This window comes from Phocoena phocoena, chromosome 15 (assembly GCF_963924675.1).
Source record: "Phocoena phocoena chromosome 15, mPhoPho1.1, whole genome shotgun sequence".
NCBI classification, from domain to species: domain Eukaryota; kingdom Metazoa; phylum Chordata; class Mammalia; order Artiodactyla; family Phocoenidae; genus Phocoena; species Phocoena phocoena.
The window spans coordinates 48,313,507-48,333,183 of NC_089233.1; positions in this window are offsets into that span (position 1 = coordinate 48,313,507).

A 19,677-nucleotide genomic window follows, 5' to 3' on the forward strand; every position below is an offset into this window, starting at 1 on the left:
GCCTTTATTTTGTTGAGGTAAGTTCCCTCTATGCTCACTTTCTGGAGAGTTGTTTTTTTTTTTTTTTATCATAAAGGGTCTTAAATTCTGTCAGAAGATTTTTCTGCATCTATTGAGATGATCATATGGCTTTTACTCTTCAATTTGTTAATATGGAATATCACACTGATTTGTGTATATTGAAGAATCCTTGCATCCTTAGGATAAATCCCCCTTGATCATGGTGTATAATCCTTTCAGTGTGTTGTTGGATTCTGTTTGCTAGTATTTTGTTGAGGATTTTTGCGTCTATATTCATCAGTGATATTGGTCTGTAATTTTCTTTTTTTGTAGTATCTTTAGATTTGGCATCAGGGTGATGGCCTCATAGAATGAGTTTGGGAGTGTTCCTTTCTCTGCAATTTTTTGGAAGAGTTTGAGAAGGATGGGTGTTAGCTCTTCTCTAAATGTTTGATAGAAGTCACCTGTGAAGACATCTGGCCCTGGACTTCTGTTTGTTGGAATATTTTTAATCACAGCTTCAATTTCATTACTTGTGATTGACCTGTTCATATTTTCTATTTCTTCCTGGTTCCAGTGTCTGTTGTAACTTCTCCTTTTTCATTTCTAATTTTATTGATTTCAGTCCTCTCTCTCCTTTCCTTCATGAGTTTGGCTAAAGGTTTACCAATTTTATTTATCTTCTCAAAGAACCAGCTTTTAGTTTTATTGATCTTTGTTACTGTTTTCTTTGTTTCTATTTCATTTATTTCTGCTCTGATCTTTATGATTTCTTTCCTTGTACTAACTTTGGGTTTTCTTTCTTCTTCTTTCCCTAGTTCCTTTAGGTGTAAGTTTAGATTGTTTATCTGAGTTTTTTCTTGTTTCTTGAAGTAGGATTGTATTGCTATAAACTTCCCTCTTAGAACTGCTTTTGCTGCATCCCATAGATTTTGGATCATCATGTGTTCATTGTCATTTGTCTCTAAGTAGTTTTTGATTTCCTGTTTGATTTCTTCAGTGATCTCTTGGTTATTTAGTAATGTATTGTTTAGCCTCCATGTGTTTGTATTTTTTACATTTTTTTCCCTGTAATTGACTTCTAATCTCATAGCGTTGTGGTCGGAAAAGATACTTGATATGATTTCAATTTTCTTAAATTTACCAACGTTTGATTTGTGACCCAAGATGTGATCTATCCTGGAGAATGTTCCATGTGCACTTGAGAAGAAAGTGTAATCTGCTGTTTTCAGATGGAATGTCCTATAAATATCAATTAAGTCTATCTGGTCTATTGTGTCATTTAAAGCTGTGTTTCCTTATTAATTTTCTGTCTGGATGATCTGTCCACTGATGTAAGTGAGGTGTTAAACTCCCCTACTATTATTTTGTTACTGCCAATTTCCTCTTTTATAGCTGTTAACATTTGCTTTATGTATTGAGGTGCTCCTATGTTGGGTGTATATATATTTATAATTGTTACATCTTCTTCTTGGATTGATCCCTTGATCATTATGTAGTGTCGTTCCTTGTCTCTTGTAACATTCTTTGTTTTAAAGTCTATTTTATCTGATATGAGTTGCTCCTCCAGCTTTCTTTTGATTTTCATTTACATGGAATATCTTTTTCCATCCCCCCACTTTCATTCTGTATGTGTCCCTAGGTCTGAAGTGTGTCTCTTGTAGACAGCATATATATGGGTCTTGTTTTTGTGTACTTTCAGTGGGCCTGTGTCTTTTGGTTGGAGCATTTAATCCATTCACATTTAAGGTAATTATCAATATGCATGTTCCTATTACCATTTTCTTAATTTTTGGGAGTATGTTTTTGTAGGTCCTTTTCTTCTCGTGTTTCCTGCTTAGAGAAGTTCCTTTAGCATTTGTTTTAGAGCTGGTTTGGAGGTGCTGAATTCTCTTGCTCTGCTTGTCTTTTTATTTCTCCATCAAATCTGAATTGCATCCTTGCTGGGTAGAGTAATCTTGGTTGCAGGTTCTTTCCTTTCATCACTTTACATGTATCATGCCACTCCCTTCTGGCTTGTTGAGTTTCTGCTGAGAAATCAGCTGTTAACCGTATGGGAGTTTCCTTGTATGTTATTTGTCATTTTTCCCTGTTGCTTTTAATATTTTTTCTTTGTCTTTAATTTTTGTCAATTTGATTACTATGTGTATTGGCCTGTTTCTCCTTGGGTTTATCCTGCCTGGGACCTCTGTGCTTCCTGGACTTGGCTGGCTATTTCCTTTCGCAGGTTAGGGAAATTTTTGACTATAATTTCTCCAAATATTTTCTCGGGTCCCTTCTCTCTCTCTTCTCCTTCTTGGACCCCTATAGTGCAAGTGATGGTGTGTTTAATGTTGTCTCAGAGGTCTCTTAGGCTGTCTTCATTTCTTTTCATTCTTTTTTCTTTATTCTGTTCCATGGCAGTGAATTTCACCATTCTGTCTACCAGGTCACTTATCCATTCTTCTGCCTCAGTTATTCTGCTATTGATTCCTTCTAGTGTATTTTTCATTTCAGTTATTGTATTGTTCATCTCTGTTTGTTCTTTAATTATTCTAGGTGTTTGTTCTTTAATGTTTCTAGCTCTTTGTTAAACATTTCTTGCCTCTTCTTGATCTTTGCCTCTATTCTTTTTCCGAGGTCCTGGATCATCTTCACTAACATCATTCTGAATTCTTTTTCTGGAAGGTTGCCTATCTCCACTTCGTTTAGTTGATTTTCTGGGGTTTTCTCTTGTTTCTTCATGTGGTACATAGTCCTCTGCCTTTTCATTTTGTCTATCTTTCTGTGAGTGTGGTTTTCGTTCCACAGGTTGCAGTTCTTCTTGCTTCTGCTGTCTGCCCTCTGGTGGATGAGGCTATCTAAGAGGCCTGTGCAAGCTTCCTGATGGGAGGGACTGGTGATGGGTAGAGCTGGGTGCTGTTCTGTTGGGCAGAACTCAGTAAAACTTTAATCCACTTGTCTGTTGATGGGTGGGGCTGAGTTCCCCCTCTGTTGGTTATTTGTCCTGAGGTGACCCAGCACTGGCTCCTTCAGGCCTTTTTGTTGGGCTAATGGTGGACTCCAGGAGGGCTTACACAAAGGAGTACTTCCCAGAACTTTTGCTGCCAGTGTCCTTGTCCCTGCGGTGAGCCACAGCCACCCACGCCTCTGCAGGAAACCCTCCAACACTAGCAGGTAGGTCTGGTTCAGTCTCCTGTGGGGTCACTGCTCCTTCCCACTGGGTCCTGATGTGCACACTGCTTTGTGTGTGCCCTCTAAGAGTGGAGTCTTTGTTTCACCCAGACCTGTTAAAGTCCTGCAATCAAATCCCACTAGCCTTCAAAGTCTGATTCTCTGGGAATTCCTCCTCCTGTTGCTGGACCCCCAGGTTGGGAAGCCTGACATGGAGCTCAGGACCTTCACTCCAGTGGTGGACTTTTGTGGTATAATTGTTCTCCAGTTTGTGAGTTACCCACCCAGTGTTATGGGATTTGATTTTATTGTGATTGCACCCCTCCTACCATCTCATTGCAGCTTCTCCTTTGTCTTTGGATGTGGGGTATATTTTTTGGTGAGTTCCAGTGTCTTCCTTTGATGATTGTTCAGCTGTTATTTGTGATCCTGGTCCTCTCACAAGAGGGAGTGAGTGCACGTCCTTCTAGTCCGACATCTTGAACCAATGTTTATCTCCTGGGATGGTCCTCCCAACCCAGAAGGGGTCAGGGGTGAGGGTGTGCTAATGTCCTTCTCCTCAAAAACCAGCCTCACAGATTCTTCATTCCAGATTTCCATAACTAGGTTTTAAATTAATATTTGGCATATTAAATTACAAATTGAGACCCTAGTAAAGTTCAATCTATAAACCTTATAACTTCTGTGTGAAATAAGAGCAATTACGTGATTGTTAATTGAATAATATGCGATTGACATATGTTGAGTAGGTTAAATTCTTAAAGGAACAGTGCCACTTATAAACTTAGTTAATGCACTGCCTTCAAACATTTAAAACTTAATTAAATGGCTTTAAAATTTAAAACATAAAAACAGTTGAATGTATTTTATTTTCTTTTAAGTACTTCAAATGGCTATTGGGGAAACTTTTATCCTGAGCAAGCAAAACCTTGCCAAGTACAAACATGAATCATATAATTTTAATACATTTAAATAAATTTATATGGTAATCAAATTCTCCTCAATATTGGGATACTGTCTATAAACTAGTTAATATTATAAACTAGTTAATATTCTGTTACAAATACTAACTTAAATATTATAGATTCTTTGGCTCATTCACACACATACATTATTCCTAAACTTAATAAACAAGTATTAATACTATGGGTTTGATTTTCTTTATCATGTCCTATTCACATCCATATTTCCAGGATTGAAAATGCAGTCACCCGACTTTAAGGAACAAGTGTACCCTCCCGGCAAAGTTGAGGTTCCCGATATCGTTCCTAAGGGGAAAGAGAATTGACACAGGTGTGAGGGCTCCAAGGGACTTGGAATTCAGGAAGGCTCACCCAGAGCCCCAGTGATTGGCTGGCCCCATATTTGCCATCATGTCAACTGGGAGCTCTGAGTTCACACTGTCCAGTAATCTGCTCCTGGCTCTTTATTTAGGAAGAACATATTCTGTAATCCTCCACCACTCATCTATTTATTGTCACACTGTTTCTTGCAATGTTTTCACATTCTTCTCATTTAAAATATCTAAAGTCATTTTACAGCATCTTCATGGATCCTGCTTCTTTTCACACAGTTGTTCCGTTGTGTGTTCAGGCCTAGATCTTTGGTTGTTCCCAAGATGATTTCAGTCCTTCTGGTTTCATGTATTGCTGTACCACAGACATCAAGTTCCTTCATTAGCTCATACAATATAAGATCAGTGTATTTAATAAAGCAGAACTGTGATAATCAAATAATCTATAAGTCCTTTAGATATTTTACAGTCTCAATTCTCATTATCAGGCTTATGTGGGCATAAGGAACTGGACTGAATAGATATCAAATTGATGTCAAAATATGGATTTTTAAAAATTAAATCCCTGGGCTTCCCTGGTGTCGCAGTGGTTGAGAATCCGCCTGCCGATGCAGGGGACACGGGTTCGTGTCCCGGTCCGGGAAGATCTCACATGCTGCGGAGCGGCTGGGCCCGTGAGCCATGGCCGCTGAGCCTGCGCATCTGGAGCCTGTGCTCCACAACAGGAAAGGCCACAGCAGTGAGAGGCCTGTGTACTGCAAAAAAAAAAAAAAAAAAAAAAAATCCCTGAGATAAACTTATTTTATTTATATTTACTTTTTAATTTAAAAGTAAAAAGCCATAACCAAATTACTGGACAGTGTTGACATGGTGTCTTGATAAAGTTTTAACTTTTTATCTCTTTAATGATTGAAATAAGACGGATAATATATATGTGAAACCATTTATCCTGTAAAGAAGCAGATTTCTAGTAATAAAGAAACTCTTTAGATGTGTCTATTAGATGCAGCTCAATCAGATTCCTCGCAAATTAATGATTGCCTAAATGGGCCAATTGCTGTTCTTAGCTCTTAGGAAATAGAGATGAATCTGACACAGTCGGTACTTTCAAATAACTGTGGGCAAGAGAGACACGTCAAGAGCTCTAGTCCAATGTGAGTGGGGTGAGAAAACCAGGGAGCATAGGTAAGGGAGCACCTAATTTTGCCAAGTCATGGTAAACCACACATTGGAGGCAGGATTTGAATAAGACTTGGAACATGAATAGAAGAGGGTCAGGAGACAAGATGGGGAAAGAATGTTTCAGGTAGAGGGAGTGGCACGAATGAAAAATGTGAGGCATTTATGAGAAAATATGTGAGAAAAGAGACCTTGTGAGAGTGAGGAGAGACAGATCAACTTTCTCCAAGTGATGGAGTAAGTCTGGAGTCCTCTGTGAATGGCAGAGGGGATGTGGAGCTGGGAGAGCATGAGGAAGGGATGAAGGCAGGTGGTGGAAGGAAACCTCACAGCCCTCTTTTTTTAAAAAAAAAAAAAACTGTTGAAGTACAGTTGATTTATAATGTGTTAATTTCTACTGAACAGCCAAGTGATTCTGTTATACATATGTATATATTCTTTTTCATATTCTTTCCCATTTTGGTTCATCACAGGGTGTTGACTATAGTTCCCTGTGCTCTACAGTAGCACCTTGTTGTTTATCCATCTTATATAGAACAGTTTGCATCTGCTAATCCCAAACTCCCAATCCTTCCCTCCTCCACCCTCTCACCCCCTTGGCAACCACAATTCTGTCCTCTATGTCTGTGAGTCTGTTTCTGTTTCATAGATAAGTTCATTTGTGTCACATTTTAGATTCCACATGTAAATGATATCATGTGGTATTTGTCTTTCTCAAGTCCCAGGCTTGTGGAAATCTGGCAGAGCAGAGATAAGATTGCTCACTTTCTACTCCCTCCAGAGTGGGCTTTTGTGTGAACAACCCCAGAATGGAGAAAGAGAGAGACAAGGGGAAAACATGTTACATGTGACCAAACCAGAAGTCTGAATTGACCAAGAAGTCATTGAAATTCTTGGAGAAAATCCAGACAGTGACCACATCAATTTCTCTGCTCTCAGATGGAAATTGTTACTTTTAACCAAGGTGAAGTTTAGTTTTTACATCTCTGGGTTTTGTGCACTATTGTGATTGAGAAAGTCAGAAATAACACATCTTTACCAACACCTACCTTTGCTTGAACCAGGTCCCCACCATAGCAGATACAGTCAGTGCCTCATTCACAACTTTGGACCCCGGGGTCCCCGAATGACAGTTCCCTGACTTGCCAGCTGCCTCCTGCATCTCCCTGTGCCTGTGCAGGTTCTCTGACCATGGGGTGTGCTCTCTGTGCAGTGAGGTCAGATGTGCTGGGGAGTCACGTCCCTAGGAGCAATCCTCAAACAACGAAGGAAAGGAGTTGGTGTATAAATGCCCCATACTTTTTCTTCTCTATGGGACAATTCTGAGGTGTGTCCACAGTCTCCCCAGAGTCCCCAGGGGGAATGCTCCCTGTTCCCTCGGCAGTAACCATCATGTGAAAGCATCTCTTGTTAGCTTTCCTCCTTTCCTTGTTTTACTTATCACTCTTCTTGAAAACACCGCCAAATAAACTGCTTGCACCCAAACCCTTTTCTCAGAGTCTATTTGGGGGAAACCTAAACAAAGACAAACAAGTCCCAGTTAGTCTATCAGATCTACTGATTGGAGATCCAGTTAGCTCTTTTGAATTATCAATAAGAGGTAGTACATGAAAAGAACTCAATACGTTCATTGAATAAAAAACATCAATAAATTTAGGAGAGAGACAGGAAAGCTGTGCTCTTGTGCCTCCCATAGGAAAGGTTTATGGGATATTTGTAAGAAGAGGGTCTCTTACACTCTAGTTATGGGAAGCAAAGTCATGAATTTTGAGTTATAATATCATAAAAGCACTGAATGAGGAACAGGCTCCACAAATTCATTTAGCATGTGTTTTATCTGCAGAAAAAGTAAACTGAACTTATCCATTCTTTAAAGATTTGATGGACAGAAATCCTGTTTTTAGCTGGAAAGGGATGATAAATGGAAATTATATGTTCAGTATTTATTAGTTTTCTATTGCTGCAGTAACAAATTATCATAAACTCAGCTGGAACAACATAGATTCATCATCTTACAGTACTATAAGTCAGGAGTCTGACATGGGTCTCACTGGGCTAAAATCAAAGTAACAACAGGGTTGCATTCCTTTCTGGAGGTTCTATGGAAGAATCTGTTTCTTTGGCTTTTCCACCTTCTAGAGACCACCCGCATTCCTTGGATTACGGTCCCCTTCCTCCATCTTCAAAGTCAGCAATGTTGCATCTTTCCAACTTTTATTCAGTTGTACATCTTTGACTGACTACAGCTGGGAAGGTTCTCTGCTTTCAAGAAATCATGTGATTAGATTGTGATGATCTGGATAATCCAAAATAACGTCAGAATAATGTCAAGCGCATGCGCAAAGTCCCTTTTGCCATGTACGATAACATAGTCACAAGTTCCAGGGATGAGGGTATGGACATCTTTGGGTGGGTCATTATGTTGCCTACCACAGTACCTATTACTACTAACTTAAAATATATAAAACAATCACAGATGGTAGCCTTTGTTTATTGCTTTTATTTTTTAAAGAAATATTGTAAATGTGTATTTTTACAGGCTTTCATAGGTTCATTCTCAAATTGACCATCCCAAACCTTTTAAAAGCATTTTAAAATTGCAATCTAATATTCATAGACAAAAGAACACTAAGTGACAGCTCAATAAATTTTCAAAAAGTGAACTTACCTAGGAGCTACAATCAGATCAAGAAATAGGACACGTCTAGCGTACAGAACACTTCTCATGCTCTGCCCCACTCACTGTTCCCTTCTCCCCCCCAAAAAACAGTATCTTGATTTATATCACCACAGATTAGTTCTGCCTCTTAATCTGATACAAACAGAATTATACAGACTATATTCTTTTGTGTCTGGCTTCTTTCACTCAACTATTGTCCTGAGAGTTTTCTGTGTTGTACCAATAAGTTGTTCATTGTCACTGGTATAGAGTTTCCATTTTATGAACATATCATCATTTATTTATCCATTCTATGGTGGACATATGGGTTGTTTCTAGTTTTTAACTATTACAATTGTTGCTACTGTGAATTTTCCAGTATATCTTTTGGTAACCATATACGTACATTAATGTTGGGTATGAACCTAACAAACCCAAAGTGTGCATGTGCTCATCTTTGGAAGATGTTGACAAGTGTTCCAGGTGTTTGTGCCATGAGCATTCCAGTGGTTCTACACCCTCACCAACACTTGTTATTTTCTGTATTTTAAATATGTTAACCATTTGGATGAGTGTATACGGTATCTCATTATGATTTGTTTGTTTGTTGTTGTTTTCTTTTTTTTTTAAGGTAGAATTTACAGATAGTGAAATGCACAAATCTTAAGGGTACAATTCAACACATTTTATCAAACTCTAAACTTGTTTGAACTTTAAGATTCTACTTTGTTGGTGCATTTTTCTATCAAGAGTGTTTTGGGATAATTAAATCCCTTGTGGTTGAAGAGGGAAAACTGTGTTTACTTCATGATCTTAACCCACTACTTCAAGAGCCAGGCATAATAAGGAGGCAAAAGCAGGCATCCAATCGAGTCTGTGGACCACTGGATTGACTGAGTCAGTACAGGTTACTCATTTCATAGGTCATTTACCTACTGGCCTGAGGGAACATGTCCAAGGAAAGGAAAGGCAGAGCCTCAGAAACATTACATAGCAGCCTGGCATCATGAAAGTTTGCCTATTTGGGTCCAAGCTCTTGTTGATGGTGCCAAACCACAAGTATGTGATAAGAATGAACTCAAGAGCATTCAGACTTCAAAATAGTCTCTTTCTTTCTTTTTTTGGCTCTTGTTGCATTCCTGTATGAGTCACATACCACCAGGTATTCGTTGAATTGTACCCTTAACGTCATTGTTAAAATACGTTCTCCTCCCTGCCCCTGGCACAAAAAGTCTTGATGATTCACACTGCAGCAAATGTGCCATGTATCTTTAATTTGCCTGCAAGTAAAGAAGGTAGAAAAAGTAGTTGGCTTGTGAATAGACAGTAGCCTGGATGTTCTCTGTCCAATGAAACAGCCTCAACTTTTATTTCAGTAATGCACGTCTTGTGGAGGCTGGGTGGTGTAGGTAACTGGCTTTGCTGGAGTTGGGCAAATTGATTTCTCTGAATCTTGTTTCTTTCCATCTATAAAAGATGATAACAACCTCGAGGGCTGTTACAAGGATTATGTGAGAGAACATTGGAAAGCATAAGGTACAAAAGTTTTGAGTCTCTCTTCCTCCTTTACCCACGGATACTGTTAGCGATGATATAATGACATTCATAGAGTTAAGAAAAAGAGGTTCAAAGACCACAAGCTAAGTTTGACTGATGATATAAAGTCATCCATCAAGAAGGCTCCACAGAGTGACTGTGACTCCAAATAATCCTCATCCTCTCATCACTTCTACCCAAGAAACCAGGAAGGGGCCGGGCATTGACAGGGACCACATTACCCAGTTCAAGCGTGAGGTCCATACTGAAGTGGCCCAGGCCATGTCAGACTGTGAACTCCAAGGCTGACCGTGGTCAGCTCCCTTTCCTTGGCCAAAGAAGAAAAGGCATATAAGAGTGTCCCTGGGAGCGTTTTATAGGCCAGGCCTGGAATTGGCACATATCATGTTTTCCTAATTCCACTAGCTGCAACTCGGTCACCTGGCCACATGTAATGGCAAAGGAGGCTAGGAAATGCCATCTAGCTGTGTGTCTAGGAAGAAGAGGAGAATGTAGATTTTGATGACCATTAGCCATCTCACCACAGATAGTCCATAGCCTGACCCAGGGTAACCTTTCTCACCATCATGGCAATATAGTCTTTGCCACATTGCTGTGGCAGCAAAAGCAGGTAAAGATGAGAAGCTCTCAGAAATGTTTATCTTGTTGCTTAAAACCTATTTCTAGATCTCTTGAATGCAAAGACTCAGTGGGAGACATTTACGTCACCTGTCTCTCACTTTGCTAGGCAGTGTATTTGGACTCCTAAGTGTGACTGGATCAGTTTACACCCCTACTGGGCATGATCTGGCCTAAAAACCCCACCTGGTTCCAGACACTTGAAGGATAAATCCATCCTCAGGTGGCCTGACCCTGGAGGTATATCCCAAGGTGATTCTGTGCCTTGGGATGGAGACATTTTCTAAGCTTCCAAGGGGCTTGTGGCTGAGCCTTTCCCATGCTGGTAATAGGTTCAGGATCGTGGATCCTCGGAGATGACATGCATTGGGACTGTTGGGGGGCTAAATGTCTCTAGGCACAGCTATCGTATAGATAGCACACATAACTCACAGCGCATGACTCAGCTGTGCCCAAAATATAAATTTTTCTTACAACTTAATGTTAATTTTGAGGACCTTCCCCCATTCCATCAGGTGGTTGAGATAATCTCAGTCCATTGATCTAGTTATGAGGAGCTTTCATGAAATCAGGTTGCTATGGAGACAGCAGGCTTGGAGAATGTCAGTGTCCTTGGTCCTTGACATATGCACCTGAGTATCTTCTCATTCTGCCCTCTGCCCCTTTCAGGTCTGGCAGATTTATCTCTGCTTTCCCTGTGCCACATGGGAAGGCAAAGGAGTTATTCTGCTCCTTCTCTGCCAGGTTGGGGATCAAGGATCTTTAAAAGTTTGCCCAGGGCCCCATCCTCTTCAGTCGTTCTCTCTCAAGGGAGTTTCTTCCTTTAAGGGGCACTGCCTGGGGGGCAGGGCAAGCGCCTCTCATGACCACCCACCTGTGCTTCCTCTCTCCTTACTTCCCTTCTTATCACCTTCTTCCCAACCTGGAAGCATCTTTCTTCTAGTCCCTCAGAACATCCCTCTCTCCTCAAACCTGCCACTGTTATTCATATGAGTCTTTTGTGTTCCCCCAAAGACTTCACTTTTGGAACACAGTATTCCAAAACAGGTTATTTTTTTTTTTTTCATTCCTCTGCATTCTGTTCTGTAAGCTCTCTCTCCTAGTTCAATGAGAATAAAGCATCTTAACAGCTAGGATGAGGAGGAAAGTGATGATGACCATTAGTCAATACATTATTCTAATAATAATCCATATATATTAGAATAATATATATTAGAATAATACTCTACAACAATAATTCACCTACCTACCTTACCACATAGAAACACATACATACAAAGAATGCAGGTGAACATAATTTGCCACTATAGTATCTGAAATAGATATGTGTGAGCTTAGGCATTTCACATTGTTTCCATTCAGCTACATACATACATACACTGAGGTATACTGTAAATATATTTGTAAGAAACAATGATCATGACTTGGAAATGAGCAAGAAAAATTATGCAGTGTCCTTTCAGTGGAGTGTAAGATACAGTCTAGAGAACTCTGAGGAGATCATCTGATTCTGTAAGTCTTTTGATTGACTTTCTATTGTCTATTTTACAATTCTGTAGGGATGGAAGTTAACGTGTAGAAAACTGATAGCAATGGTAATGATGATTCTTGTGGCTAGCACTGCAAATGAACATTGACTGGTAGAGATACATCAATTTCTGCCAATTTGAAAAGATAACCTCAAACATTATATTGCATTGCCTTAGAGGACACTATTCAGTTTTATATTTATTAGAAAGTTCATTTCTGTATGCATCTATCTATACCAATATTTGTTCTTCAAATTCTTCTTTGATCCAGTTAACATAATACTGTTGATTATTAATGAATAAGTTGAATAAAATCCTTGATGTGTTCATTTTATATTTGTTTGAAAGTTAAGTTTTTACTTTTGAAAATTATACAGTAGCTATTTGTCATATAAGTTGTTTCTTTGGTATCTAAATGGCCATTCTCATCCTCTCTTTGCTCCATCAGCAATATTCCAAACAGTTTCTCAGGGTTCTTCCACATTTCATTTAGTCTTCAAAATAATCTTTGCAATAATAGGAAATAAAATTTCCATTTTACACGTTAAAAACTGAGGCTCAGAGCATGATTTGTTTAATTGTAGGTCTCAGGTAGTTAAAAAGTCCTCTGTAACACAACTGTGTTTTCACTAATTATCGAGCATGCTTCAAACCTCTTTACCCTTCTTACACTGAACCATTTTAAAGTCAAAAATGCTCAGGATTATGCAATCCTCCTGTAAAGTTAAAAGTAATGGAAGACCTTATGGTCCTCATTTTAAGCCTTTTCAAGAAAAAGCAAACTGTTAACTTTGGAGGTTTAAATTCAAAGCGACATTTGGTAAGAAATCAAGACTGATGAGCCAATAATTTTTGCATCTCTACTTTATAGAGAGTGACCTGTAGGATGCTGGGTAATGTATGTCAGTTGTATCAAGAAATATATAATATTTAAGTGGCTAGCAATCAAGAATCCAGCTGTGAAGGCAAGGAATGTACATGTAAAATACCAATAGAATATATCCCTTTAGATGAAAAGACCTAAGCAACATTTTTCAGAAAAGGAATAGATGACTTCACAATTAATTAGTAATTGGTGATCAAATGAATTCTTCTCCTTGGTGGAAAGAGAAAAGTGCAAAAGATAACGCTTTATATCAGCTTGCTGTTCAGATTCAAAATCGGTCAGTGAATCCTGATTATTTTCCTTTTTCTCACTACTCCAAACCACAAGGAAGGTGTAATTCAAAGTCGAATGGTACCAGTAATGATGTACTTCTTATAATATATATAAGAATTTTTGCTTTCTTCAGACTGGGTTGTGTTCATTGCTTTTTTTCCTGCCCTGATCTCTTGGTTCATGACATTTTGCAGAGCTGCACTTCTTCTTGAACTTCCAGATAGAGAAAATATGTGGAATGACTAGACCTAAGGACAATCCTTCAGCCCTGTGCCCCATCCAGTCATAACTTTCCTAAGGGTAGTCTTTATCCTGACTTGTACCAGCACAGATTAGCTTGCCTTCTTTTTGACTTCATATTAATGCAGCCATGCAAAATGTACTCTTTTGTGTCTCCTTTCTTTAACTCAACATTATGATTGTGAGATTTTTCCATATAGTTGTGTGTAATGGTAATTTATTCATTCTTATTGCTGGATAACATTCATTTTATAGAATCCTAAAATTGTTACCGCTATTATCACAGTAAGTTTCCTTTTCCACAAGATTTGTCCTCTGTCATGTATGCACATACACAGACACATTGTGATGAATTCACTCTACTCTGAACAGAAATGGGGAAGGTAGGGTTGTATATTAACTGGGTTTTGACCTTTGAATAGGGTGTTAGTTGCCCAGTAACCATGATTGGTTAAATATCCAGAAGATATTGGTTGACACATTTAATCACATCATCTTCTCTTCCAAATGGCTACTTTTTTTTTTTTTTCTCCTGTGAGTGAGCTAGTGCAGGAAACTTAAGCTGGCAACATACCAAAACTATACTCAATCTGTTTTTCCAGGTCTGGGAACCTGACAACTTTCCCTCACTCCATTCCCAGCTAGTTAATGTCTAGTGCTTGCTATATCAGTATGATGATGAGTATGAAGAAATCACATGTACATAATGAAATGTGAAAAAATTCGCAGAAACATACCACAAGTAACATGGGCATCAATTATACCTCAGCTTCTTTTGAATGCAGAGGTAGGTCATCAGATATTTTCTTCTAATGTTTTGAAATTGAATATCACACAATTCACTCATTTAAAAGATACAATTCAATGGTTTTCACTCCACTCAGAGTTGTGCAATCATCACCAAATCAATGTTAGAACATCTTCATTACTCTAAAAGGAAACTCAACACCCATTAGCAGTCACGCTTCATTTCTCCTCAGTTTCTCCCTCCGCCTACCTCCCCACCATTTCCCCCTAGCTAGACAACCATTCATCTACTTTTTGTCTCTGTAGTTTTACCTTTTCTGGACATTTCATATCAATGGAATCACACATGTGTTCTTCTGGGAATGGCTTCTTTCATTACCTTATTCCTTTTTAAGGTTTAATAATATTCCACTGTATAGATATACCACATTTTGTTTATCCACTCACCAGTTGATGGATATTTGGATTGTTTCCACCTTTTGGTTATTATGAATAATGCTGCTATGAACATTTGTGTACACGTTTTTATTTCTCTTGAGTATACACGTAGGAGTGGAATTTCTGGGCCATATGTTAACTCTATGTTTAGCGTTTGAGGAACTGCCAGACTGCTTTCCAATGTGGCTGCACCATTTTACATTGCACCCAGCAGTGGATGAGGGTTCTAATTTCTCCACATCCACACTAACAGTTGTAATTATCTGGTGTTTTTTATTACAGATATTCTAGTAGGTATGAAGTGGTATCTCACTAGTCATTTCCCTGATTGATAATGATATTGAGAATCTCTTCATGAGCTTATTGATTATGTGCATAACTTCTTTGGAGAAAGGATTCTATTCAAATCCTCTGTCTACCTTTAAATTGGGTTATTTGTCTTTTTATTAATTTGTAAGAATTCTTTATGTATTTTAGTTACAAGTGTTCTGTCATATATTTGATTTGCAAATACTTCCTCCCATTCTGTAGGTTGTCTTTTTTACTTTCTTGAGGGTATTCTTTGAAGCACAAAAGTTTTAAATTTTGATGAAGTCAAATTTACCCGTCTTTCTTTTTCACTTGTGATTTTGGTGCCATTGAACTTTATTCTTAAGATTTCAAAGCATTTTTGAATTGATAATGCTTAAAAATTCATTGTATTTTTTTCCTGAAACTTGATATGTTTACTATAATTTCAGGGAAGAATTTCTAATGGCAAACCAATCAGTGATTTTCTATATGTTTTTGGGAGGTTGGAATTCCCACTTTTGCTTAGGACTGGTTTGAATTAAAAAATTGTTTTAAAAATGCAATGGAATTTTTTTTTCTAATAAGAAAAATAAGAATCACCAGGAAATGAATGACCCTGGAATCAAACTCAGGAAAAGAATGTTTGGTTGCCTATTGGCATCTGGTTATCTTGGTGGCCAAGATGAGAAGATCCTAGTATTATGTATTTACTTATTCTGGGCCCCAGGCTGGGCTAAGCACTGGGGGAGGATGACAAACAGTATGAGCTCTGTTCTACTTAGTATCTTACAAAGTAAGTGGAAGAGACTTAATCTAACACACAGGAAGAAATTTATAAACAATCTTTCTAATTCCCAGAATATCCAGTTTAATGTACTTTGAATAAGTACTAAGTAAATGTGTAGACAATTAACTAAAAGATGTTATAGAATCAGAGACGAAATTATGTGGTATGGATTGTAATCATAGTGTGACCTTGGGTAAGCCCGTTCACCTTTCTGAGCTTCAGTTTATTCATCTATAAGTGGGGACAATAATAATGCTTAGTTCAGAGGGTTGTAAGGAAGGGCAAAGGAGACTTTGCCCATGCAAGTGTGCATGTAATTAACAAGACTCATAGTCGCTATGGGAACAGAGGCAGCAGGGGGAGGGGTTCAGACATGCGGTCTGGAATTAAACAGAATTGGGTGAAAATTTAGTATCTGTGTGCAGTGGGACAAGTTGTTATTTGTAAAAATTACTTTATTAGATTGCTGTGTGGAGTTTTTGTTTCTTTTTTTGAATTTTATTTTATTTTTTTATACAGCACGTTATTAGTCATCAATTTTATACACATCAATGTATACATTTCAATCCCAATCGCCCAATTCATCACACACACACCCCCACTCCCCCACTGCTTTCCCCTCTTGGTGTCCATACGTTTGTTCTCTACATCTGTGTCTCAATTTCTACCCTGCAAACCGGATCATCTGTACCATTTTTCTAGTTTCCACATATATGCGTTAATATACGATATTTGTTTTTCTCTTTCTGACTTAATTCACTCTGTATGACAGTCTCTAGATCCATCCACGTCTCAACAAATGACCCAATTTCGTTCCTTTTTATGGCTGAGTAATATTCCATTTTATATATGTACCACATCTTCTTTATCCATTCGTCTGTCGATGGACATTTAGGTTGCTTTCATGACGTGGCTATTGTAAATAGTGCTGCAATGCACATTGGGGTGTATGTATCTTTTTGAATTATGGTTTTCTCTGGGTATATGCCCAGTAGTGGAATTGCTGGATCATATGGTAATTTTTTTTTTTGCGGTACGCGGGCCTCTCACTGTTGTGGCCTCTCCCATTGTGGAGCACAGGTTCCGGACACGCAGGCTCAGCAGCCATGGCTCATGGGCCCAGCAGCTGCTCTGCAGCATGTGGGATCTTCCCGGACCAGGGCACGAACCCGTGTCCCCTGCATCGGCAGGCAGACTCTCATCCACTGTGCCACCAGGGAAGCCCCATATGGTAATTTTATTTTTAGTTTTTTAAGGAACCTGCATACTGTTCTGCATAGTGGCTGCATCAGTTTACATTCCCACCAACAGGGCAAGAGGGTTCCCTTTTCTCCACACCCTCTCCAGCATTTGTTGTTTGTAGATTTTCTGATGATGCCCATTCTAACTGGTGTGAGGTGGTACCTCATTGTAGTTTTGATTTGCATTTCACTAATAATTAGTGATGCTGAGCAGCTTTTCATGTGCTTCTTGGCCATCTGTGTGTCTTCTGTGGAGAAATGTCTATTTAGGTCTTTGACCCATTGTAGGATTGGGTTGTTTGTTTTTTTTAATATTGAGCTGCATGAACTCTTTATATATTTTGGAGATTAATCCTTTGTCCATTGATTCATTTGCAAATATTTTCTCCCATTCTGAGGGTTGTCTTTTTGTCTTGTTTATGGTTTCCTTTTCTGTGCAAAAGCCTTGAAGGTTCATTAGGTCCCATTTGTTTATTTTTGTTTTTATTTCCATTACTCTAAGAGGTGGATCAAAAAAGATCTTGCTGTGATTTATGTCAAAGAGTGTTCTTCCTATATTTTTCTCTAAGAGTTTTATAGTGTCTGGTCATACATTTAGGTCTCTAATCCATTTTGAGTTTATTTTTGTGTATGGTATTAGGCATTGTTCTAATTTCATTGTTTTACATGTAGCTGTCCAGTTTTCCCAGCACCACTTATTGAAGAGATTGTTTTTTCTCCATTGTATACCCTTGACTCTTTTGTCAGAGATTAGTTGACCATAGGTGTGTGGGTTTATCTCTGGGCTTTCTACCTTGTTCCATTGATCTACTATTTCTGTGCCAGTACCATATTGTCTTGATTACTGTAGCTTTGTAGTATAGTCTGAAGTCAGGGAATCTGATTCCTCCAGCTCTGTTTTTTTCCCACAAGACTGCTTTGGCTATTTGGGGTCTTTTGTGTCTCCATACAAATTTTAAGATTTTTTTTTGTTCTAGATCTGTAAAAAATACCATTAGTAATTTATAGGGATTGCATTGAATCTGTAGATTGCTTTGGGTAGTAGAGTCATTTCACACTATTGATTCTTCCAATCCAAGAACATGGTATATTTCTCCATCTGTTTGTATCATCTTTAATTTGTTTCATCAGTGTCTTATAGTTTTCTGCATATGGGTCTTTTGTCTCCCTAGGTAAGTTTATTCCTAGATATTTTATTCTTTTTGTTGCAATGGTAAATGGTAGTGTTTCCTTAATTTCTCTTTCAGATATTTCATCATTAGTGTATAGGAATGCAAGAGATTTCTGTGCATTAATTTTGTATCCTGCAACTACCAAATTCATTGCTTAGCCTTAGTAGTTTTCTGGTGGCATCTTTAGGATTCTCTATGTATAGTATCATGTCATCTGCAAACAGTGACAGCTTTACTTCTTCTTTTCCAATTTGTATGTCTTTTATTTCTTTTTCTTCTCTGACTGCCGTGGCTAGGACTTCCAAAACTATGTTGAATAATAGTGGCGACAGTGGAATCCTTGTCTTGTTCCTGATCTTAGAGGAAATGCTTTCAGTTTTTCACCATTGAGAATTATGTTTGCTGTGGGTTTGTCGTATATGGCGTTTATTATGTTGAGGTAGGTTCTCTCTATGCTCACTTTCTGGAGAGTTTTTATCATAAAAGGGTGCTGAATTTTGTCAAAAGCTTTTTCTGCACCTATTGAGATGGTCATATATTTTTTCATCTTCAATTTGTTAATATGGTGTATCACATTGATTGACTTGCGTATATTGAAGAATCCTTGCATCCCTGGGATAAATCCCATTTGATCATGGTACATGATCCTTTTAATGTGTTGTTGGATTCTGTTTGCTAGTATTTTGTTTAGGATTTTTGCATCTATATTCATCAATGATATTTTGTAGTATCTTTGTCTAGTTTTTTTACTTTTTTTGTAGTATCTTTGTCTAGTTTTGTTATCAGGGTGATGGTGACCTCATAGAATGAGTTTGGGAGTGTTCCTTTCCCCACAAATTTTTGGAAGAGTTTGGGAAGGTTGGTTGTTAGCTCTTCTCTAAATGTTTGATAGAATTCACCTGTGAAGCCATCTGGTCCTGGACTTTTGTTTGTTGGAAGATTTTTAATCACAGCTTCAATTTCATTACTTGTGATTGGTCTGTTCATATTTTCTGTTTCTTCCTGGTTTTGTCTTGGAAGGTTATACCTCTCTAAGAATTTGTTCATTTCTTCCAGCTTGTCCATTTTATTGGCATAGAGTTGCTTGTAGTAGTCTCTTAGGATGCTTTGTATTTCTGCATTGTCTGTTGTAACTTCTTTTTCATTTCTAATTTTATTGATTTGAGTTCTCTCCCTCTTTTTCTTGATGAGTCTGGCTAATGAATTTTCAATTTTGTTTATCTTCTCAAAGAACCAGCTTTTAGTTTTATTGAACTTTGCTATTGTTTTCTTTGTTTCTATTTCATTTATTTTTGCTCTGCTCTCTTTGATTTATTTCCTTCTGCTAACTTTGAGTTTTGTTTGTTCTTCTTTCTGTAGTTCCTTTAAGTGTAAGGTTAGATTTTTTATTTGAGATTTTTCTTGTTTCTTTACGTGGGCTTGTATAGCTATAAACTTCCCTCTTAGAACTGCTTTTGCTGCATCTCATAGGTTTTGGATCATTGTGTATTCCTTGTCATTTTTCTCTAGGTAATTTTTGATTTCCTATTTGATTTCTTCAGTGATCTCTTGGTTATTTAGTAACATATTGTTTAGCCTCTATGTGTCTGTGATTTTTACATTTTTTTCCCTGT